General features: G+C 39.8%; 1 long non-coding RNA gene across 2 annotated transcripts; it reads left to right on the top strand.

Annotated features, from left to right (window-relative positions):
- The first annotated feature begins 838 nt into the window (after positions 1 to 838).
- On the top strand, positions 839 to 24,882 carry LOC108528895 (uncharacterized). 2 transcript variants are annotated; one of them, XR_001885330.1, is made up of 7 exons: positions 839 to 909; positions 7,779 to 7,844; positions 9,701 to 9,855; positions 16,912 to 16,992; positions 22,086 to 22,166; positions 23,946 to 24,064; positions 24,769 to 24,882. It is a non-coding gene; the product is annotated as an uncharacterized LOC108528895 (long non-coding RNA). The 2 variants fall into 2 exon arrangements; XR_001885329.1 differs by lacking the exon at positions 9,701 to 9,855.
- The last annotated feature ends 525 nt before the right edge of the window (positions 24,883 to 25,407 follow it).

Raw genomic sequence — 25,407 nt, 5'->3', positions numbered from 1 at the left:
GAAATAGATTTCTGTTGTTTATAAGCCACCTGTCCAGTCTATGATATTTTCTTATAGCAGCCCAAATGGACTAAGACAGCTATTTTAAGCCTACATAGTAGGAGACTTTCTGGCTGACTAGATCAAGAAGTCAAAAAGAGATTTCTGTTTTCTTCCAAATAATGCTTATTGATTTGGAGTAAAATTCTGTGATGGGCTGTAAAGTAATAGGACTCACATCATGAGTCAGAGGAAGGAGGAGATTAACATTTATTGAGTACCTAATATGTGCCAAGCTTTTTTCATAAATTAACTCATTTATTCCTTACAACAAACTGGAAGGGAAATATTGTTACTCTTAATGTATAGATGAGAAAACTGAAAGAGAGGTTAAATAACTTGTCCAAGTCCAAAGTTCATATTTAGAAGAGCCAGAACTTTAATCTGGGTCTAACTCTAAAGTGTATGGTGTTTCCAACTATAGTGTGCTGCTTTCTGTGGATTATGAAATTTCATATAGGGGGGCTCAGAGGGAGAGAATTCCTTTGGAGGAAAATATCTCATATTGTTTGAAGCAGATTTTCAAACCTACTTAGTAAATCTATGTGCTGCAAAGTGGGCCTGTTCCTCTGTTGTCTATGGTCCCATCTGTATTTTACATCTGGAAAAGCATATCTGGAAAGAGTTTCATCCTGGTAGCTACAAAGAACAGTTGGAAACTTCTGCTTTTTGTACAATAAAATCTGCAGTGGTCTTGGTAATGACCTTTTCAATTGTGGTATTATTGTTTAATCTCTATTGGTTACGAGGAAGAGTCATTCCAAGGGAGTTTATTGTGAGGTTACAATGGGCCATCTTCTGGCCATCCTAGGAAAAAAAAAATGATTGTACGGCCCATGGGCTGGATTAAGGACCGGACCTAGAACTAAGGTACTTCCTTTGTCTCCCCTGCCACCCGATGGCACTTTTTCCTTTTTTCTGGACATCTGCTTCTTCTCTTATTGCTCTTCTCTGTACCTCTGCTCCACTCTCCATTGCCTTCTGCCTGCCATCAGCATGCTCATGGTTGAACATGGCTACCATATATCTCAATTTCTTATGATCAGCATATTGCTATCTGAGGACACTCTTAAGTCTCTTTAATTTCAAGAGAAGATCTGAGTCCCCACTGCTATTGAGTGTCCTTGCTCAGGTGTCCATCCCTGCTTCACCAGTGTCACTAGGGAGGGTGGCACAAACATGACTGCTATGCCTACCACTTTAGCAAAGGTTATAGGTAAGGGCAGTTCCTGGAGAAAGGGGCTCTGAGTAATGCAGACCCTTCAAATACATCTCCAACCATAAACCAAAAATACATAAATGTGGCTTTATAGTTTTGTGAATGTTTTCATATAATCTTTGATCTGGAATAATTTATCCCCATTTTATACGTAAGGAAACTATGACCAATGGTTGGATGATTTGCCCAAGCTCATTTGGCAAAGTAAACTAGAGACCAAAGCCTAGGTTTCTGCCTGATTAGTTTCCACCATATTAGGCTGCCTCTTTGTCTACGCAAATGTACACAATTTATGGAAGAAAGTTGTTTTGTTTTGTTCTTTTTAATCTACAGTTTAATTCATAATTAGCATTCATGAATGAATTTGTTAATTTGAACCACAGTGGACTTTGGCTTCTCTTCCTAGTACCACACTTCAGTGTTGTACTTAAATATTTGTGTTGTACTCCACTGGAAGCTTGTGAATTCACTTTCTTATATTGGTATGGTACCAACTTGTAGGAATTATGGCTACTACACAAAGGAAAAGTTGAACAGTTTGTTTTGGGCTGGAGAGTAATTGAGTTCAATTTTGTACAGTAATAGAATATGCCTTTAAATTATCACGCGCAGTGTTTGGAGATGGAACATTTTGGTTAAGGGAAGCACCAGCTCCATAAAAGTGGGGATGTACTAAAAGACATCATTAAAATGCATAGAGAAATTAACCCTTAGTCAGGTCTACACCTGAGCACATTTATGCCAATTTTTTAAAATGACTCCTGAACATCAAACCAAAAATCAAGAAAAAAAATGAAATGAAAATGCTCAGAGTTATTCTTTTTTGCCCAGAGATAATGCAATTTCCCTGTGCTAAATTCTGTTAAATTTTCCAAAACTTAAAAAAGTGGTAACATTTTAAAGATGAAAGGAATTTGTTCCTTTCCTCAAGAAAGGAACAATCTGGTATAATGGACAAATTGAAATGCATCAAAATATAAAGTGTTTCTTTATTTCATTCCTAATGGACATATCTGTTGGCAGTGGCCACCATGGCAGAAAATAGATGTCAATTTTTCATGCAGGAACATTACAAATAAATTCCTGTATGCTTGAAATGTCTGGAAAAGTCTATGGAAATGGACCTTAAATGGTTACGCAGTTAACATTCAGATATCAAATAATTTTGCAAAATAGAAACTGTTTAAATATTAAACATCAAATTTTCCTTCTTTCAAAGGACTAATAACTTAGCAATAAAAATTGTCTTTGAATCTTGCCATCACAAGGTCTCAGTCAGGCAGTGGATTTTAAATGAAAACTTGCAGGCAGTTCTTATTTAAGCAAAATTAACAGCTGAGCAAAGAGGAATGAATTAGTAGACTGCCCCAAACTCACCTTGACCAGAAAACAGTCCACCTCCCTTGCAGCACAAGCCTCTCTGTGGAGCTGCCTGCAAAGTGAAACCGGGATCAATGCTGTCAGGGAAATGCTTCTGCACAGAGACAAGGCACTAATCAAGTTCTCCTGCAGCTGCTAACCTGACCCCCAACCGTTAAAGAAGAAACACACAGCCATGAGAGAGGAGCAGATGGTGTACAAGGAATCAGAGAAAGGGAAACAATAAACGAGGAATCTGGGGGCATGAAAATATTGGGCCACCCCAACAATAAAAATCCTCTGTCCATAGTGATCAGGAAACGTTTTATTAAGATGTTCTCAAATAGGCTCACCCACATGAGGCAAAGGGTAAAGTCTGCCCGTACAATACCTGAGGCTGTTTCTGGGTAGGCAACTGGGGCCTTTGTACCAGTTTCCAAATGGGAGCCCTGTTACCGAACCAGAGGAAGAAGGCAGGGCCCAGTCAAAAGCAGCAGAAGGAGTCATAACCTGCGAGGAATGGAAAGTTAGGAAACATCAACATTTTTTTTTTCTGTACAGTCATGTGCCATAGATAAACGTTTTGGTCAATGACTACATATAAGAAGGTGGTCCCATAAGATCATAATAGAGGAAGCAGAAAGATGCCTATGGCCTAGTGACATCATAGCCAGTGCAGCATAACACATTACTCAAGTGTCTGTGGTGATGCTGGTGTAAACAAACCGTCTGTGCTGCCAGTCTTATAAAGGTCTAGCATGTATAATTATGTACAGTACATAATACTTGGTAATGATAATAAACCACTAAGTCACTGTTTTATGCATTTACTATACCATACTTTTTACTATTTTACATACCTTCTACTTATTAAACATAAAAAACAAAGTTAAGTGTAACACAGCTCCAGGCAGGTCCTTCAGGGAGTATTCCAGAAGAAGGCATCGTTATCATAGGAGATGACAGCTCCATGACTGTTATTGCCCCTGAAGACCTTCCAGTGGGACAAGATGTGGAGGAGGAAGACAGTGACATTGATGATCCCAACCCTGTGTAGGCATAGGCTAATGTGTGTGTTTGTGTCTTAGTTTTCAACAAAAAATTTCAATTAAAAAAAAAAAGAAAATTTTACAAATAAAAAAGGCTTGTAGAATAAGTTTACAAAGAAAGAAATTTTTTTTTGGAGACAGTCATGATCAGTCGTCCAGGCTGGAGTGCAGTGGCATGATCTCAGTTCACTGCAACCTCCGCCTCCCAGGCTTAAGCAATTCTCAAGCCTCGGTATCCTGAATAGCTAGGACCACAGGTGTGTGCCACCATATCCAGCTATATTTTGCATTTTCTTTTTAGTTGAGATGTGGTTTCACCGTATTGGTCAGGCTGATCTTGAACTCCTGGCCTCAAGTGATCCACCCACCTTGGCCTCCCAAAGTGCTGAGATTACAGGTATAAGCCACTGTGCTTGGCCAGAAAGAAAATACTCTGTACAGCTGTACAATATGTTTGTGTTTTAAGCTGTTATTATAAAACAGTCAAAAAGTTAAAACCTTATAATGTTCATAAAATTAAAAAGTCATAGTAAACTGAGGTTAATTTATAATTGAAGAAAGAAAAAATATTTAATACATTAGCGTAGCCTAAGTGTGCAGTGTTTAAAAAGTCTACTGTAGTGAGCCAGGTGCAGTAGCTCACACCTGTAATCCCAGCACTTTGGGAGGCCCAGGCAGGTGGATCACCTGAGATCAAGAGTTCGAGACCAGCCTGGCCAAAATAGTGAAACCCCATCTCTACTAAAAATACAAAAAATTAGCCAGGTGTGGTGGCTTGTGCCTGTAATCCCAGATACTCGGGAGGCTGAGGCAAGAGAATCGCTTGAACCCAGGAAGTGGAGGTTGTAGTGAGCCAAGATCGTGCCACCTCACTCCAGCCTGGGTGACAAAGTGAAACTCTGTCTCAAAAAAAAAAAAAAAAAGTCTACCATAGTGTACTGTAGTGTACTGTGATGTCCTAGGCCTTCACATTCACCTGCCACTCACTCACGGACTCACTCAGAGCATCTTCCAGACCTACAACCTCCATTCGTGGTAAATACCCTATACAGGAATACTATTTTTTATCTCTTATACCTTATTTTTACTGTACTCTTTCTAAGTTTAGACAGATTTAGATATACAAATACTTACCATTGTGTTGCAGTTGCCTGCAGTATTCAGTACAGTAACATGCTGTACGGGGTAGTAGCCTAGGAACAATATGCTACGCCACATAGCCTAGGTGTATAGTGTGCTATACCAGGTTTGTGTAAATAAACTCTGTGATGTTCACACAATGATGAAATTGCCTAGTGACACATTTCTCAGAACATATCCCCATCATTAAGTGACACATGACTGCATATTTTAGAATCAGCTTATGAATTTCTACAATAAAGCCTCTTGGGATTTTGCCTGAAATTGCATTGAATCTATAGATCACTTTGGAAAGAATTGGCATTATGACACCATTGAGTATTTCAGTCCATGAACATGTTATCTTTCTATTTATTTAAATCTTTTTTCATTTCTCTCTGCAATATTGTATCCTTTTTCAGCAGAGAAGTTATGCACTTCATTTATTAAGTTACTCCTAAGTATTTACAATGTTTTTGGAATCTATTGTAAATTTTGTTTCTCAATGTTATTTGCTTTCTTAAAATGAAAATCCTCATTGTTTTCTTATTCTGGAAAATATAAAGATATACAGAAGAAAGTATCAGTTATAATATTACAACCTAAAGATTATTATTAATATCTTGGTGTATATCCAATACTCTTATTTATATTCATACCTACATACACATATTTTAAAAATATAAATGGTGACTCTGTCCTTTGAAAATAAAAATTAAGCCAAATCAACATCAACGTAACCTAAGAAGCACTGAATGACAATCCTAGACCTACTTTGGGCATTGTTTTAAAAATCCCTGTATATAGTCACTTTGGGGATATCAAAACACATTTTTTTCCAACAGAAACAATGTTTAAAATGGTAGATTATCAGGCCAAGCACAAACAAACAAACAAAAAACCCGAAAAAACCCTACTTAATCCATAATGGCTTTTAGCCTTCTGTCCTGAGCCAATTTTTATTTATTTATTTATTTATGTTTATTTATTTATTTTTTTTGAGACGGAGTCTTGTTCTTGTTGCCCAGGCTGGAGTGCAGTGGCATGATCTCAGCTCACTGCAACTTCCACCTCCCAGGTTCAAGTGATTCTCCTGCCTCAGTCTCCCGAGTAGCTGGGATTACAGGGATGCGCCACCATGACTGGCTAATTTTGTATTTTTAGTAGAGATGAGTTTTCACCATGTTGGCCAGGCTGGTCTCAAACTTCTGACCTCAGGTGATTCTCCCCACTGGACTTCCCAAAGTGCTGGGATTACAGGCATGAGCCACCACACCCGGCCTGTCCTGGGCCAACTTTTAAAACCTTCTAAGGAAGCACAATCCCTATGCCTTTATTCTCTGTAAGCCTTGGATCTCTTAACACACTCTAAGGAGAAAGACCCGGGATGGAACTGGTGGAGGAGCTTGAGCAACAGCAGAAGCTGGGAGTTGGGCAGGGAGCCTTGTAGGATACTGACTCTAGGGTTTCTGTGTCTAAGCCTCGGAAGTCAGGTGGACTCTGGCAGTAGAACGGAGTAGTGCCAACTTTTTGTCTGTGGTAATCATTCCCAAAGAAATTCTCCTGAGGCTGAAATTCAAGAGGTCTAATCTCAAGGTAGTCATGTTGACCAAGAAACATAGCCAATACCTAAAAGGTAATTTCAAAATAATTGATTGAGTTATTTATTTGCCGTTCTCCAACACCATGCTGTCAGCACACAGTCCACAACCTCCTTTTGTACCCCTCTTGACTTCATCCTGTAGCTTTTCAAGAATTCTATTCTCTAAATCCTGAAAACCTTTTTTCCTAGATATATCCCTTGTACCCTTTTCCTTCTTCTCTTCTCCTCTTTCTCCCAATTCTGCATTCCCTAGCTCTAAAGAAGCATCTGGCAATAACAAGACGCTCCCTGTGGACCCAGGGGCAAGGGCAATGCTGGGAAGGCCCCCAAAGTGCTGGGATGACCAACCTCCACCAAACGTCCCTGAGTGGAAGCTTCCTAAGTCAGGAAGAGCCTGTGTAGCTTGAAAGACCTGTGAGAAGTTCTGAAGGCTGGGAAAAGATAAAACTTATTCATAAAAATGTATAGCTCATTCTCCTACGTAAAGATCATAGATACCTCAGAGGGAACTTTAGAGGCATGTCATTTTCAGGAATGTTTTATCCACTTTGCTTTGAGCCTCCATTACTAAACCACACAACACATTTTCTCAGCCCTGAGCTCCAGAAGGGCCTAGGTTTGGAATTCTGCAGAACTGCAGGTCAGGAGGGAGCTGTTTGGGCAGCGCAAAACAGGGAAGCTGGCGCAGTGGCTGTCTGTGCCGTGTTGATCTTTTGGTCTGATACTTGTTTTTAGTTTCACTTTCTTTTAATTATTGTCTCTCCATATCTGACCTTAACAGCACCATTCTTTTGGTTTGTTGGTTAATTTTAATGATAACAGTGTATTACCATTAGAGTGGTTTCTCAGGTCACAGTGTATTGCAGAGAGCAGATTGTTAATTAAATGGTAATGTTTTCTGAATTTGGAAGTAATTTCTAAAGTTAATAGTTATTAGTTACCTTGAAATTGTAAAACAAAATCATCAGTATATAAAATCAGTACGTAATTAGCAAGCTGTCCTCCAAGAAGCAGATCGCATCACACTCTGTCCAAAAGGAACAGCTTTGCTGACAAGGCACTGACATAGTTAAGAGAAACCATGAATCACGCAAGGGGCCAGGAAAATGGTGCTGCCCAGCTCACATTCAGAGGCAGCATAATTTATGAAGCTCTAAGGACAGTGGGAGGTAGGCTGTCAGAAATGCTAAGTCCTCTGTGGAATTATTACATTCCCTTTGAAAGATTCGATGTCATTGAAACGAGGTAATCTGGGGAAGCTTGGAGGTTCTGTGCAATTGGGGAAATGTGCAAAGATACTTGGAAATGAAGCCAAATTTTTTTCAGCCCTTTTCCCACTGGAAATCAGGCCCAAGGTCTTATGAAAACAGACTTTCTTTTCAAACATCAGGAGGAAATACTGCAAGAAGGATGCCCATGGCACTTTGAATGTTCCGGATCCACCAATATCAGAAAGGTCAGAGCAATGTAGAAACTGCATGGACTGTGACTTTCAGATCTGTGTTTGCTTCCTCTCTAAGCACATTCTTTTCAATTATTTAAGATCAGATATTGTCTATGAGTTCAAGGGGAAAACAAAATGAAAAAATTAGCACTATGTGTTCATGAGTTGTGCAAACTTATCAGTTATTATATTTATTATTACTTTTGATAAGTAATTTCTAACACCATTGAGTGCTTACTGAGTGCTGAAAACAGTGTGGAGAGCTTTGCCTGGGTTATTTTACTTAATCCTGCCATAAATATAAGCACCACCTTCAGTTTAGAGATGAGGAAACTGAGGCTTAGAGAATCCAAGCAACTTGCCCAAGATCACACAGTTTATCAGTGCTGGAGTCTGTAATTCCAGTCAGTTTCTTTAGCTTTTATAAAGGTATCAAGTTTTAATCTAATAAAAAGATTAAAATGGCTAAATCTACTTGACATTTTGGAATTGAATATGATTCACCTTGAGGTAGAGCACTCTGGATTTTGGCATAGCACACTGACTTTTTTGTCAAATCATTTTTATACAATTCCTGTCTGGTCCATAATGGCTCTGTGCATGTCCTCTCTGAATATAGATGCAGTCACTTCACTGTTAATGGCTATGGAATGTTTCCTCAGTAAGAAAGAAAGTTTATGCAACTTTGGAAAATGGTGTCTGAACACCAGTCCAAAACCACCTCATATGACTGTCAGATTCATTTTTTTCCCCTTTCCTGTTCATATACACAGTTCATCCATTACGACTTGGATCATAAAAAGATTTCTTTTAATGAGTTATATTATCTTCTGTCACACAGTCACTTATTTCCTTGGAGGTCCATTGTATACACTATCCATTTTCCATGGGAGTGGGTAGTCCTGTTTCTGAAGTATTTATAAGAAATTTTATCATGGTTTCTATGGCAATAGAGCATGAGAATATTCTTTCAAGCCATTTAAGATAATAATTCACCAAAACAAGTGCATATATTTTTGCTTACTATCCAGCCATTGAAAGGTCTGGGGTAACTTGGTTGGCAGTTTCAAGAAACCTTTTCCTTCTCACTTCTGTGCATCAGGCAGCTACCTGGTCAAAAAAATGATTTTAAGAAACATGAATGGCCACAGAGCAATTTTAGCAACAGTCTTTGCTGAACCTTTTGTGGTAAACATTGCCATTTCCTAGGTGCAGAGTGATTGGACTCCAAAATGAACCATCAAGCCCACAGGCAAGCTTAGTACAGAAGACAGGCCTGCTTTCCAGGATAGTAGTTAAGCTTTTCTCTTCTGAATCAAATATCAGAAATAAGCCATTCTCATTTGTGTATGATACCAGAATAAATAGAGGCCCCTCACAAGGGAAGCATTTTGATTCAGCTCAATTCAAGAGATGGTTATGGGGACGTAGTGTGGCATTGCAGAAGGACAGCAGGCTTTGGGCTCACCAGAACTGGATTCAAATCCTAGCTTTAGCTGGGGAGCCCTGAGAAAATGACTGGCCTGCTTTAAGGCTCTTTCCTCACTTGGATATTAAAAACAATAATGCCTACACTGTCAGGGTGTTTTAAGTATTAGAAATAATACATATGTAAACTGGGACCTACTTGGTCCTCTCTTGGAGAAGAGACAGAGGCTGGAAACAGAAGTAAATCACATTCTTTACCTGGGTTTCTTAGAGCACAATAAAGGATACCCTGTTTGTAATCTATGACAAATTGATTGGGAGAAACATGAATGGCCACGCCTTTCTCTCATCCTTCTCCCCAAAGTTCTGCTCTCCTAGAGCTAATCTTTCCTTTCCTTCCCCTTCCTCTCACCTCATTAGTTCTGTCCCTCTGGCTCCAGGTCTCTTAATTCTGCATCAGAAATGCCTAGGAACCTGGAAAAAGTCTGATTCTCCTCAGAGCAGAGAAGAGGAGAAGCTGCAGAGCAAAAGCCAGAATTCTCTATAGATGGCAGAAAGGGTGTGGCCAAGGCTGCAAACACACACCCATAAAGAGGTATGCGCTGGCATATGCACAGAAAACTCAACTCAGTGCCTGGAACCCAGCAGGTTCTCAATGAAAAGGTCCTAGATTAATAAGCATCCACAGTGTGCCAGATACCTCATGAGTATGCAGGTTAGAGCTCAATGAGGAGGAAAATAAGATCCCTACTTCAAGGAGTTCATAGGGTAGAAGTGGTTCTTGAATTTAGGTGTCTATTTTAAGCTGCTACATCATCGCTAAAACAATGAACATGCGCTCAGTTATTTCCATCAAATACCCTAATAGAACATCTACATGGCATAAATGACAAATTAATATATTAGTTGCATTCCAGACAAGGAATTTCAAAATGACCAAGAAACATTTTTTAAGAAACAAAAACAAACAACAAATCAAATCAAAACAAACACAACAACCCAACAAAAGCAAATTACCTAACGTGTGCATTTATTAGTTTTATGTTTAGCAGCAAATGTTACTTGTGGGCTGTATAATAACTAAAGTGTTACCATCACCACTTTTTGCCAATTATGATATCCTGACTAGAATGATAAACACATAGACTTCATTCACTTTTTGCTTCCTTCTGCTTTTATAACTGCCACCCTATTCTAGTTTTAAATGGATTATGGGATATGAAATTAGCTACTTATTAACTCTATTTTGTGGCAGATTACTTAACCTCTTTGAGCTTCAGTTTCAAATCTGCTAAATGGGATTAAATTTAATAGTAGCGGGTACCTCACGGAATTATTGGAAGGACTAAGTAAATTAATGCATCTTTAGCATCTAACAGTCTGGCACAACTATAAATGCTCAACAGATGGTTTTTCTTATTATTGCTGCTATTTTCATTGTTTATTATTGCTTTCATATCATGTCATTATTGGATCTGGACTCTATGAGGTACGAACAGGAAGTAGTTTTATTTTTAAATTTCATTGCCTTCAAACATGCTCTGTCTTACCTCCCTTTCCTACTCCTGAATGATACCTCAGGCAGATTCTGTGTATTTTCCTGTTACTTGAGGATATTAGACAACAGTTCATTTTTAGAATTTGAAAACATCTAGTCCAACCTAAATCAAAACTTCCATTTTCCACCCATTTGAAAGCGTTTCCCCTTTCCTCAGCTCAGGCCAGGCCAGGGATCCCACAGATCCACAGAGGCAGCAGCGCGGGATCTGCTCCTTGGCCCTCCTGGTTCTACCTTCTCTGTCACCTGCCTCTGGCCCCTTTAGGGTTGAGGATAGGATAGTGGCATGGGGCAGGATTGGGGGGCAGCATGGACAACCAAAGGAGATGATAGCTGCTGTCCTTGTACTTCTTTTTCGGTTCTCTCCTGATGGACTCTCTCAAACGGCCTCCATCCAGGCAACTGTCCATCTGCTGGCCTTTCCTTTCATGGAACACTTTTGTGGGTTCTTCTGAGACTCTCACCCCTCCATCTGGTCACTGTTAAGAATGTCAAACACCACACTCTTCTCCCAAGAAAGCAATACTCTCTGGTCCAGCGTGCAGTCCTGGAACTCAGCTACCTTCCAGGTTATCTGTTGAACTTATAGGAAATTCACCTGCCTTTCCCTGTCAAATTCTGGAAGATCAGGCTCTCCCATTGCTGTCCTCTCTGTCCCTGCCCACCTCTAGTCAAGGGTCAGGCATGAGCCTCTGTTCTTTAAACTCCAGGGAACATGTGATTTGAGGGGAGAGAGAAACCACAGCACTTTCCATTTTCCCAAACTCCCTTACACGTTAGAGTCTTCTCTTTAATGAGTCACTAATTTCCCATATAAATAGGATGAGAGCATGATGGAATACACAGTCAAAAACCTGGTGAGCAAGTCCCGCATTGATGTGCTCAGGAATTGTCATGAGAATGAACAGACTCCCACTGCCTATTGTCTCCAGCTCTGGTGCTTCAGCGGAAACCCTGAGACAACAGGAAAAGTCCCATCCAGCATCCTGTTACATTTTTATTATGACAACATTTACAATAGTCTCTTAATTGGTTTTCCTGCTGCCTATTTGCCACTATTTCGTTCCATCCTATATGCAACCTCTAAATTAATCTTTGCCCCAAAACTCTCTGATTCTTGTCATATTTCTCTTTTCAGTCAGTCACTGTGGCTTCTACAGGTTGGCTACCATCCCAACAGCCCTTTTAATAATACAGGAAAAAGCTTAGGGTCCCCAAATTGAGTGTAAACACCAGATATCACAGTAGCAGAGTTTCTGTGGTCTCAGAAGCCCATGTGACAATGGTTGTTTTCAACTGCTTATTATGTCAAACTCCCCCGGCTACAAACAAAACATAAACTCCACTAATTCAATGAGGCATTTACAGTATGATCAGAGATCCCTAAGGCACTAGAAAGTATGTCTTTAATATGTAATTCCAGCTTCATCATTTCATCAAAGTCCTCTAAATTTTTACGAGTGACCTACAGGCTGAATATTACCTAGATTGCTTAGAGCTGATTTCTCCAAGAGCCAAACTCTACGTCAAGAAAGTGCAAAACACATAATCTAATGAACTAGAATTTTGGAACCCAGAGAACATCGAATTCAACTTTCCTATTTTACACATGACAGAATGGTGACTCAGAGAGACTGTGACTTGCACAAAGTCCCCAGGTCACTTGAGGCACGACTGGAGAAAATACCCAGCTCTCTTGATTCCTAGACTCAGGCTGGTTTCACTATCCCAGGTGATCACTTGCCTGTTAGTTTCATTACTTTGTAAACCACCGTCCAATTAGTCCCCATACTTCAGAAGGTCACCTGCCTGTAATGGAAAGGGAATGCTCTTTCTAAAATTGGTATTAAAGCCTTCTCTGATAGCATGTAGGGAGAAGAAGAGTACCTATTAAAAAGAATTAAAACAGACTGCAGACACAGAATTTGTTTCAGAAGATGTTGATGGATCTTTTTGGTTATGAAGGGGAAGGCCCAGGATTTGGCCTGGATAGGAAAAGCTAAGATAAACCAAGCCAAATTGCTTTAAATAATAAAGTAACAGGAATTTTCCATTTCCAGTGAGGATTGGGAGGGAGGTATTTTGGCAGGCCTGGGGCTTGGAGAAGAGAGAATAAGAGGGAAAAATTCCCTGGAGATGGGGAGAGTGGGCAGACCAAAGGGAAAATAATTATTAAAAAAAACTCCCAAAAATCTTAGAGCAAAAATACATGATATTCAAATGTGAGTGCTTTTCTGTGATACTGTGATCACCCTTGGTGATCCACACATCTTCAGTAGAAGTCTGTTTTATACAGCAATGGGTATTACAGATGCCTTGAGGAATACAGGATGAGGCAATTTGCCTATGCTTGGGGCAGGAGCTGTGGGACAGTCAAAAAATCATGGAAGATCCTGACTGCTAGGTTGCTATGGTAGGCAGCAATAGTAGCCGCCCCCCACCCAAAAGATGTTCCTGATGTTCCTATCCTAATCTCATGAACCTGTGAACTTGTGAATATGTTACTTACATGGCAAAGGAGAATTAAGGTCCCTAATCAACAGACAGGGAGAGTCTCTGGGATTACTCATATGGGTTAAATATAATCACAAGTGTTCTTAAAAGTGAAGAGGAAGTCAGAAGAGGAGGTCAGAGTGATAGGATGTGTGAAATCTCCACCCACCATTGCTGCTTTTTAAGATGGAGGACTGGGGCCATGAGCCAAGGAACGTGAGTAGTCTGTAGAAGCTGGAGAAAACCCAGGAACATTCTTACCTCAGACCTGTAGAGACTTTTCTCAGGCCTCAAGAGGCTTCTCTAGAGGCTTGAGGGAAGGATGTTCCTGCTGACACCTTGATTTTAACCCATTGAAACTCATGTTGGGCTTCTAACCCATAGAGCTGTAGAAGAATAAATTTGTATTGTTTTAGGCTAGTAAACCTCTGATAATTTTTTTTTTTTTTTTGAGACAGAGTCTCGCTCTGTCGCCCAGGCTGGAGTGCAGTGGTGCCATCTCGGCTCACTACAAGCTCCGCCTCCCGGGTTCACTCCATTCTCCTGCCTCAGCCTCCCGAGTAGCTGGGACTACAGGTGCCCGCCACCTCGCCCGGCTAGTTTTTTGTATTTTAGTAGAGACGGGGTTTCACCGTGTTAGCCAGGATGGTCTTGATCTCCTGACCTCATGATCCGCCCGCCTCGGCCACCCAAAGTGCTGGGATTACAGGCGTGAGCCACCGCGCCCGGCCAATGTTTTACAGCAGAAATAGAAAGGTAAAATGAGTGCCTAAACCAGATTTGATAAAAATCTTTATATTTATATTTAACTCATATGTTTTGAAGTCCCTCAGCTTTCTGGCTTCAACCTTGTAAAGGTGCGGAGATGGCCCCAACATTTCCAAAGTTTTCCAGAGCAGTAAGGAGCTGCCGTTCTACTTTGTGGTTGTCCCAGTCTGCTACTATATAATCAAAGTTTTCAATTATTTCTTGAATTTATTATATCCATTTGCTATATGTTAGCATTTAAGTCACCTACACCGGCTTGCCCAGCTTAACTTTCTGAACTTCACCTCCCACTTGTCCTCTTCACGGATCCTCTACTGCTGCCAAATTGCACCATTAGCACCTCAAACACACTCTTCTGGGCATCTGCTGTCCTGTCACCTGGAAAGGTCTATCTCCCCTTCCCTGTGCCCCCAGACTGTGAATAATTAGCTTGTCCCCCCAGGCCTAGTTCAAGCATGGTCAAATCTCCAAAGTGTCCTGTAGCCTCCCCTCCTCAGAACTTCCCAGCATTTTGTTCTTAGTGCTCTGATAACCTTCTGTGATCATTTACTTGCAACTTGTGTATTTGAGCACATCCCCTAATTCACTGTGTTGACCAGAAGCTCCTTTGGAGCATAATGTGTATTGCTTATCTCCACATCGCCTATAGGACGGAGCACAGTGCTTTTCCCATCACAGATGCCCAATACATATTTGCTGAATGGGGTCATGAAAACATTTTTGGCTAAATAAATTATTTGAAGTGGAAGTCATTATAACTAACATTATCAATACATACTTCCTTTTCTTTTTTCTGAATGCCATGGTTCATAGTTCAAAAAGGAACCACCACAATCTCCAAATAATTCCTCCATACTTTCAACTATCATTTAATATTGGATAAGGTGAACACATATCTTTGCATGCCTGGAATAGGCTCAGTTTACATCTGTTGTCCTCACATGGTGATTAATAGTGCAAAAATGTCTTTGTATGGATGACAAATTGGATGGTCACCCGACTGTTGGAGGACATAGGGTACAAAAGCAGCCTCTGGTTTTCATCCTTTCCTGAGAAGAACAATTGGAAGCCAGTTACTACTGCTAGATGTCCTCTTTGCTCCAGCTGCTTGGCATTTCTCTCCTCTGGTCTTCTCCTTCCATGGCAGCCCTCAGTGCTTGGGTCCACCCCTCTGTGCCTCTGCCACATCCCTGCTTCCCAGTCTTGATTTTGTCCAGGAGTGTGTCTGTAGTGGCAGGACCAGAGGAGGGAGAAGAACGAGGAAGACAGGACAAATCCCAAGCTAGCCGCTCTCTTGGCACTCACCATTTATGTGTCTCCAGCCTGTCCTCCTAGTCTCGTCTCGGTGTTCCAAGGCATCATTCCTCACCTTTATCATTGTGTTCCTTATCCTTCCATGTCTGGCTCTGCGTTGTATGTCCCAATAACACCCATCACTAATTCTAGTCTCTGACTGATATCAAGGGAATGATCACCAACATCCCTCTTGCCTTCAGGGTAACCCTTAATCTCACAGCAGAAAAAGTGCTCCAAATATCTTAAATCGTCATGCATTTTATTTTTCTATAGCAGCGATTTCCAAAACGTGTTTTGGGCAACTGTAGTTTGGGGTGTTCGTATGTTTTACTCACTAAAAAGATTTCAAAATCAAAGAAAGTTGATGAATTCTCAATGGAACCATTTTAAGCAGTTTTCTTTTCTTTAAAGAAAACTTAAAGCCTTTAATATGCAAATGTACATTATGAATCTCTGAGAGGGATGTATGCTATGCTGTACTTCCCAAACTTATTTGACCTTGAAACTTTTTTCCTTGAAACTTTTTTGAGGGAATATTGTTCTGTGAAGCATATTTTGTTTTGAAGTAACGTACTTAACTCTTGTGGATCAATCATAGGTTTTTGAGAATGGACACGGGTTTATAGAACATAGGCATGATTGCTCTAGTGGGACAATGCATTCTAAGTTCTACAACAGCAGTTTTGGAACCTAGAAGGTTGTGAAGGGGACAATTGTATATAAGACCCTTCCAGCTAAGAACTGTGCGACTGTCCAGAGAGCAGAGGCAGATGATCCAGCGGAAAGCATCTAGGACCATGGGTCAGAAGAGCTGGTATCTAGTCTCAACTTCACAACTGTTAGCTAGGTATTCTCAAGCAAGCTTCAACCATTTTTGTCCTCAGTTTTTTCATCTACTAAATGAGACAATTCATGATGATATTAAAATAAAAAATAAATAATATCAGCTCAACATATGTCACAGGAATTTTAGGAAGATCAAAATAAATAATTATGTGAAAGAACTTTGAAAACAGTAAGGCTTTTGTTAGTAAGTACATCTAAAAGTACCATTATTATTATTATTATTATTATTATTATTATTATTATTGGGTACAGGGTCTCACTCTGTCCCCCAGGCTGGAATGCAGTGCTGTGGTGTGATCTTGGTTCACTGCAACCTCTACCTCCCAGGTTCAAGATATTCTCCTGCCTCAGCCTCCCAAGTAGCTGGGATTATAGGCATGCGCTACCATGCCTGGCTAACTTTCTGTATTTTTAACAGAGACAGAATTTCACCATGTTAGCCAGGCTGGTCTCGAACTCCTGGCCTCAAGTGATCCTTCTGCCTCAGCCTCCCAAAGTGCTGGGATTACAGGTGTGAACCACCAAGCTGGGCTTATTTCTTAATTAACTTGGTTTTCTAATAGGGATAAAGATGCAGACCCACAGATAACGTTCAAACCCTACTTTTTGTGCAAAATACTTTGATCCAAATAATTTTCCCCAACATTAAGCACAATTAATAAACTAATTTCACTTTTTTTCTCCTTCTAGATCTTCAGTGAGGTGGAGGAGCAGTGCAGTGGCCAAGAGAAAGATGGGATTGACAGAGGGAAATAAAAAGAACTCTGAAATGTAATAGACTGGATAATCAGGATACAGTAGGCCATGGTCACATTTGAGCTCCAGGTGGTGTCTGATTGACTTGGAAATAGTGCAATAGGGGCAAATTTTGCCCTCACATTTCCTGGCAACTTTGGGTTCAAAGATATTAGCTGTTACTTGACATTCCTACTGGCAAAAATGAAGGGCATGCCTCTGTTGACAAAGCATGAAATGTCATCTATTGCCTCTGTAATGCCATAAATAAAAATAAGTCATTGATTCCATAGAAGAGCAAGAAAAAAGAGCAGGAAGAGCAGTAAATGTTAGTTACCATATTTCTCCATCATCCATGTCATGTGATGGGGCAGAACATGTCTCCAGGCAACAGCAACATGGGACTGTTTCTTGGCCCTCTCAGCTCCGGGACTGGAATAATCCATTAAATCATCTCACAACTTTGTGGGTATTCTTGAGCCCTATTCATCCTCTTTGGTTCCGAAACTGATTTGGAGAAGGGGGACTCTGAGTAATCTGTAAAGTATTGTTTATCTACAAGATTTTGGTATGCTAAGCCTGAATCAGCAATTAGGTTTAATGCCTTGCTATATTTGCTTGAAAATGGAACCTGTAGCAAAAGTGATGTGCTATGCTGAAAAGAGCATTTAAAAAATAATCTCAGCTGGGTGTGGTGGCTCATGCCTGTAATCCCAACACTTCGGGGGGTCAAGGCAGGAGGAATGCTTGAGGCTAGGAGTTTGAGACGAGCCTGGGCAACATAGTGAGACCCTATCTCTACAGAAAATACAAAAATTAGCCAGGCATGGTGGCACAAGCTTGTAATCCCAGTAATCCCAGCTACTCAGGAGGCTGAGGTGTGAGGGTCACTTGAGCCCAGAAGGTCAAGGCTGCAGTGAGCCATGTTTGCACCACTGCACTCCAGCCTGGGCAACAGAGTGAGATCCTGTCTCATAATAATAATAATAATTTTAAAATAATTGTAATTGTTACTCTAGTGATACAAGCCATGGACGATAGTAGGAAAGTGAATTACACATGCAACTATGGATAAGGGGGGCACTGCATTATAAGAATCACATGCGTTTAGGATAAGGGGCTACTTGGAGAAGGGGAGTTTCTCTGTACATAACACAAATAGAGAGTTTTTCTCTAACTCATCTGCTTGCTTTTCCTTACTAGAACCTGTACTTTGAATATTCCTTTGTTTTATTTTTTTTTTACTTTTATCATTTGATGTAAAGACACTAACATTTTATGAAAAAGCATGGCTTACATGGGATTCTTTCCAAATTGTTTTATTTTTATATGACCACTTTCATTTGTTATGTTTCTTTCTAAACAAAGAGTCTCAAAGCACATTACGACACCAAATTCATTAATCTGAATGTATGGTGAACCACTTGTTTGCCATTTCATGAACACAATTACTCTTGCTTTTACCTCCCCATAGTGATTCAGTGTTAAAAAATGATAACAGAACCCAGTCTCCCCTTTATTCCCCTGCTCAGGTCCAACTTTGATTACTTAGCACATGCCGCCACTTCTAGGCATTAAATTGAATTTTTCAACAGGGAATCAATTAACACACATTCTTTGTTGTGGTTGAGGAGGGTGTGTCAATAACAGAGAAACAGGATGGAGAAGAGTTGAGGGAAACAGGTTATTTTATCTTTCAAAGACAAAGTCTGTGCAAGGAAGCTTCTTGGTGCTCATTAGGAACACAAACCTCCATACATGCATGAAGAATGGGAGCAAAAGGAATTTCAATCCCTTTTTCATGAAATCTGACCCAGAGTTGAACAAAGAGCATTCTAAATCTTTTGCATATGCCATTTTTAGGGGCAGACATCAATCTTTTCCCCCCTCTCTTGTGTTCCTTGAACACAAAGAATTATTGAAACTGAACTTGTTCAGGTTTTTATAAATCAAGATGTCAACAAATACAAGCACTAGTCTAGTTACAACAAGAGATTGTAGTTTATAGAATAAAGCTAACCTTTTTTTATTTTATTTTAAGCTCCACAAAGAATGCATTGTTTATTCTTATGTAGAAATGTCATGTAAAGCAGCTCTCTGTCAGGTATTCTATTTTTATTTAGTTGTTTCATAACTCAATTATAATGTTCTCCTTTACCTAATAATTAGGAGATATAGAGTAACAAGGCTGGAAACCTCTTCTTTACCCCACTATGTGTCAGTTACATTTCCAGATTGTTAATGGAGAGCAGGTTATGCCTGTGTAGGTGAGTCCTTGTCCCCGCTGGCCTGGCAGCTTACCCCTGCACAGTAGCAAGGGTCAGTTCGTGGAGAAAGGCCCGGCCAGAGGCCTGAGCAGGAACTTCCTGCCATCTGGAATTGTCCGGGACACAAGGAAAGATGTCAGCAAAAGGTGCTCAGATGACTCTTTAGTTCCCCTGGGAATACCAGTATTTTCCCCTAGTTCCATGATTGGGAAAATTTAACACCCACTACCGGTAATTTGATGCACACATTTCAGGATCTGTATTTGGTTGCATTTCACTCTTACAGAGACATGCCTAGGTTTTTGTGGCCACTTACTACCTTTTGAACACCCTTGCTGTGTTTCAGGAATCCCCCACAGCAGGAGTCTGGTCTTTCTAAAGTATGAGCCCCAAAGACACTTTCCAAGCTTTTCTTATAGCAAAGTTGCACCCTTAAATATATATATATATATTTTTGCACACATGTGACCTAGACTCAGCCAGTACACCTTAGTTGGAGAAATTGTTTTGGAAGAGAACAATAAGAGGAAGTAGGTGCTGCACAAAATCCATTTTCTGGCAAAGGTGACAGTCGAGCTTCTAGCTGTGGGGGACAACAGTGGCAGACGGTCTGGCATCCAGTGCCAAGTGTTAGCAGCGCTCATCGTGATAGAGCGGGAGGGCCACAGGGGTCTTCTTGTTATACTCATGATGGATACTGTGCCTAAGACCAAGATTTTCTTTACAATTAAAAAAAGTTACAGGCATCTAATGTAATTGTTCATTAAATATAGACACTTTTAAAATAAATGCATTTAACTTAATTTGTTGGATTTTTTAAAAGTTATTAAGACAGTAGCTTTTATGTGCATTATTTTCCATAGGCAAGTAATACAGCTTGTCATAAAGAAACTCAAGGACCGAAGTGTTTGTGGGAAACTGGCCTGGTCTGGTTACTCTTGAGATATTTTGGGGGCACATATGGGTTTATATTTAGTTTAGATATTATAATTTACCCATTTCTGAACCTCCTTCCTCCTTTTTCCTTCTCTTTTCACCCTAGCATTATTGCACCAATCTGTTTTTTCTGAGCCTGAGTGGACAGAGCTCTCTGAAATACAGAATGGCCTGTAGACAGAGTTCCATTAGTTGGGTTGGGAAAGGGGTTACAATGGGACCTATGATGTGAAAGTGGAGCAGAAAACCCCATATCCAAATTTTGGTGAAAAATACATTTTTTGAAGTTGATGCTACTTGTAATTTTCTAAATAATTTGCATTTTATGAAAAAATGATATTTTCTAAGAATAGGTCAATTAGTTTAAAAAATACAAGTCATTATTGGGCCATGATAATGTATCATGACCACACTTGACACTATGGAAATAACTGCTGGGCTTAGAATCTGAAGGTATGCTCGAAGGAGATTAGTAGGCCCCTGCTTTATAAGGGGGGAAACCATTGTAAAATATTTTCTCAGCCAGAATGACATACTACAACTGTATTACTGCAACATTACAAATTTATGGGATCTAAATCAATGAGTTTTAACCATAGAGATAAATTCCAGGGGATGAGGAATTTATGAACTCAGTGCATAGTACCAAGTTACAGGAATCACAATTAAAGATCTTCACTATTTTCTGCCTCACTCTACCATGATGTTAAAAAAGACTGATATTCTAAACTCTAATGAGCTAATCTTTATTTAGTCATTCTATTGGTTTTTAAAATTATCTCCACTTCTATCCTGTACCTTGTGTCATATTTCTACATAATAGTATTCCTGTTATAAATACCGTTCAGGTATTAGTGATGCAAGCAAAGAGAATTTAAATGTCTTGGTAAAGGTCCCTCAGGTGAGGCTGTAACTGACTGAATGGAGGAAGGAAACCAGTTTTCTCCTAGCGTTCAGGAGGGCTCTGTACCCCTTTCTAATCTGCCTTCTAGTTCTACGAACCTACATGTTTGCTTTGTATGTCTCATTTTGTGATTTCCACTATATACACTGAAAGGTATGAAAACAATAACCTCATATTAGTATTAACTTTTTTCTGCTTTTTTTCATTTCATTCCCACTGGTATCTTATTATTAATAAATGATTTTAAACTCAATTTTGAATTCTTTTCTCAACACAATTTTCATGTTTCTATAACTCCAAAATAGTACTTCTAAGTATAGGAGATATAGCCATCTGGCTGGAGCAATCTAGATATAGTTCTACCAAGGCCAAGAATATGGCCTGGTTCTATCTTTGAGCGCCATCCAAACAGGGGTGTGCAGGTGTGGGAGACACAGAGATCTTCTTTTAAGAAAAAACATGCTACTCTGCTCTGGGGAGTGCCAGCATCTTCAAGGTCTGCCTCAGTTGCAAAAAACCACCTCTCGAGAGATCACATCCTCCCTGAGGCAGCTTGCAGCTGGAAAATGAGGCTGGGATGTAAAGACCAGGACATTTTGGCCAGACAGAGGACACTCTGATGGCCAGTGTTTGCTCCAGAGATCTCTGCCAGATTGGTTTATGCGTTGTCAGGCCTGTAATCCACGTAACGTCTTTCTCTGTCCAATCCTACTTCCTTCACTTTTTCTTCACAAGGTCGATCCCTAATAAACGTATGGTATTCCATACTCATCTCAGAGTCTGCCTTTGAAAACCCAACCAAGACAGCAAGTGAGTAGCATGGGATCTGGAGGCTTCTCCAGCCAAGGTCTGAATTATCTAAGTCAGAATTTTGAGATGTTGTTTGTCTTTAATCTATTTATCTATCTATCTTTTTAAAAATACTTTTTTCTTTCGTTTGGTTGCTGTTTTAATTTTTTTGTGTTTGTGTATCTGTCTGTCTGTCTGTCTGTCTGTGTTTTTCTTGTTGTTTTGTGTTTTAGGGAGAATTAAACCTGAAGAAAGTAAAATGTTGATTTCCTCATCGACTTCCATTGTTATTAAAAAGATGTGTTCTGCAAAAGGTACTTGGTTCTATCATGTGAAATAATTTAGTTAAAGGACATGTATAGGCGATATAAGTAAATGCATTGTAATAAAAGTAAATGCTTTTTGCCTATGTTAAATCTATGGGTGTTTAATTAATATTATCTTGCTAGACGTTGGTCAAATAGATCATCTTTGCCCAGTCTTTTGAAATGGGCACACACTAGTCCCAGCTTTTTGAAATCTTTAGATTGCATGCAATCCTCTCCTCTCCGTTCCTTACTCTACCTAGCGTGGCTCATACTTTTATCAGTTCTCACTTGGATCCTTGTGCTGTCCCCTCCACTAGCTTCCTCTCTCTCTCTATCTCTCCACACAGCTTTCAGAGTGAGTTTTCTAAATTGCAAATCTGATCAGGTCATTTCTCTACTTAAAATCCTCCAGTGGCTCCCCAAGGCTATTCAAGGATTTAAAACCCAGTCTTTTTCATGGTACTTATAGAAAGCTGTTCATGAATCAGTCTGCTTACTCTCCAGCTTTCTCTGCACAACTGCCTCACAATCACCCCACTCCAGGCAAATTTCCTGTAACTTCTGGAATGTGCATGGTCTCTCTTCCCCTTTTGCCTTTGTACATGATGTTCCCTTTGTTCAAATGTCCTTCTCTACTTTTATCCATTTTTTTTTTATGGTAAGTCATATTCTTCCTTTAAGTCTCCACTCAAGCACAAAGCAAGCTCTAGGTGGGAGTATTCTTCTGTGGCCCAGAATATTCACTGCCACTAACATCTTTCACAGCACTTATAAGACTATACTGAACATATAAGACTCTTACACTCACCTCTAGACTACCGAATTCTCAGTCAGAAATTTTATCTGTACACACCAAGACTTAGTGCAGTGTCCAGCCCATAATAGGTACTCAGGACATTTTTGTGCCTTTCTCTAAACTTCTTTACAGTTGCTTCTGCTTCCTATACATTTTTGCATGCCCTTCATTGCTTAGCAAACACTGTGTCGCTGAATACTGCACACTGTAGGTGCTCAGTGAATGTTTGTTGAGTGGACGACTATACTGCTGTTGTTGTATTTCCATTCTACCACCAATAAATGCTTAAAAGACTGCAATTACCAGGGGCAGCTTAGAAAAATATTTGAAGTGTTGATTGACCGGTAGAAATCTCTGAAGATGTTTTTATTTCACTCCAGAACAGTCACCTAAACCGTGAACTACAAGCTAATAATATTCACAGGAGAGCGACTTTGTCTGTTTGCCTAGACCGTTTGTGATATTAGTTATGCAAATAAATATTTTGATTGTACATTTGGGAGAAGAGGATTACTTGATGACTGTCTTAAAGTATATGTAGGCTTATTATTAGGAGAATGATGACTAATTTTTCCCCGATTGCTACAGCTGATTCAATGAGGAAAAGTACTTAAGTTGTATCACTAGTTAAAGGTAAGAAAGAATTTCTTTACTGGAATCTAGGGACATTGTGGAAACTCCTTTGCAGATGTTACTAGATGACATCAAAATTCCAGTTTTCACCCTTGAATCTGTGAAACTCAAAAGGATATCATTACAATGACTAACTGCTACCCATAAAAAGTCTGTTGAACTTGGTGTTACATATACTATTCACTACATTCAAAAATGGGTTAGCGGGTACATTCTATGAGTACAAGACTATCTTGGGCACTGCTGGAAAATCACAGCATTATCTCTGCTCTTATATCCCTGTTTTTATGTCTTGGGACAAAAAGACACAGGAAAAGTTTAGTTCTACTAAAAGGCAGTTTGTCTGTATGATACAGATTGTGTCTACGGCCATACCATCCTGAACACACCGGATCTCATCTGATACAAATTGTAAGTGCAGAGAATGGCTAACAGAGGAGCTAGAGTCGGAGGGCAACAGGGAAAGCCATTCAAGGTAAGGAGAGTTGTATGCATCAGGTATGTGTTTGTGTGGTTACAGACCCTATAGGTTATAGACAAGCTCTACTGAGAAGAAAACATTCATATTTACTAAGCACTTATGATGTGCTAAGCTCTGTGCTAAACCCAGTATGTGCATTTTCTCATTTAATCCTCATGACAACACTAATATGTAGCAACATCATCTCACTTTGTAGTTCATGAAACTGAGGTTAAATGACTTGCCTAAGATCATACAGCTGATAATTGGTGGAACGGGGCATTCAAATCTGGTTATCAGACTTCAGCAAATGGGACTAAAATTTAATTCTAGAAACGTTAGCAAGTAGCTCCCAAAAGCAAGGCACAAATTGAATTGGTAATTTTGGGGCTTGAAAGCAGTGACATGTCTTCCTCAACCATGTATTTTCCCCATATCAAGCTCAACATGTAGGTAAGCTGGAAATGCCTTTGAATGAATAGACTGTTTTCAAGGAGTACATACTCTAGTAGGGAAGACAGACATGCCTAAGTAACTATAATCTCCCCAAAGCTGTAGGTGCTGATGGATCATACTGGATACAAATCTGAGGAGAGAGGAAGTTATCCTATAAGCAGTGGGGAGGCATTGAGGTTTTTGAGCAGGAGAGTGACATGATGAAAGCTTATTACTGAAAACTTAATCTGCTGACTCTGTGCTACTTGTTTCCTTATTGTCAGCAACATTAAGCCACGTGGAACTTCAAGCAAGTTAGATCTGCGATGATAGAAAAGAGAGGAAATATTTCTCTCTTTCATGTCCTGCTCACCAAAACACTGCCAAATTGGTTTAGATGCTGGAACAATAAATTGGAGTAAGAGCAGAAGCCTAAAATCTAAATGTGTGCTGACACTTTCTGTTCAATCACTGTTGTTTCTAAGAATACAAGGAGCCCCACATGGTGGGGGTAGGGTAGAGGGCTGGAAAGATTGCATCCTGCAAATATCTAAGAGAGATAAGGTCTCAGGTCAATTTTGTGTGATATTTTTAGAGTAATCCATTTATTCATTCAGTCAATGAATATTTGTTTATTGAGAGCCACTGTGTACCTGGTACAATTCTGGGTTTTGGGACTCTAGTACCCCAGAGAAGAACAATAAGACTGCTGCCTCTGTGAAGTATGCGAGCTAATGAGTAATTCAGACCACGAACATTTCAGATAGTGACATGTGACTATAAAGAAAATAAAACGAAATGACAGGATGAGGAGTGACTGAGGATGAGGCACTAAGCACTCTAGAAAGGACTCTCAGAGAAAATGTCTCTGTGGAATTGACCTTCCAGAAGACTTGACTAAGGAGAAAGAAAATCAGCCATGC

Source organism: Rhinopithecus bieti, unplaced genomic scaffold (genome assembly GCF_001698545.2).
Source record: "Rhinopithecus bieti isolate Rb0 unplaced genomic scaffold, ASM169854v2 scaffold_5216, whole genome shotgun sequence".
Taxonomy (NCBI): domain Eukaryota; kingdom Metazoa; phylum Chordata; class Mammalia; order Primates; family Cercopithecidae; genus Rhinopithecus; species Rhinopithecus bieti.
This window is presented reverse-complemented; position numbering and strand designations above follow the sequence as displayed.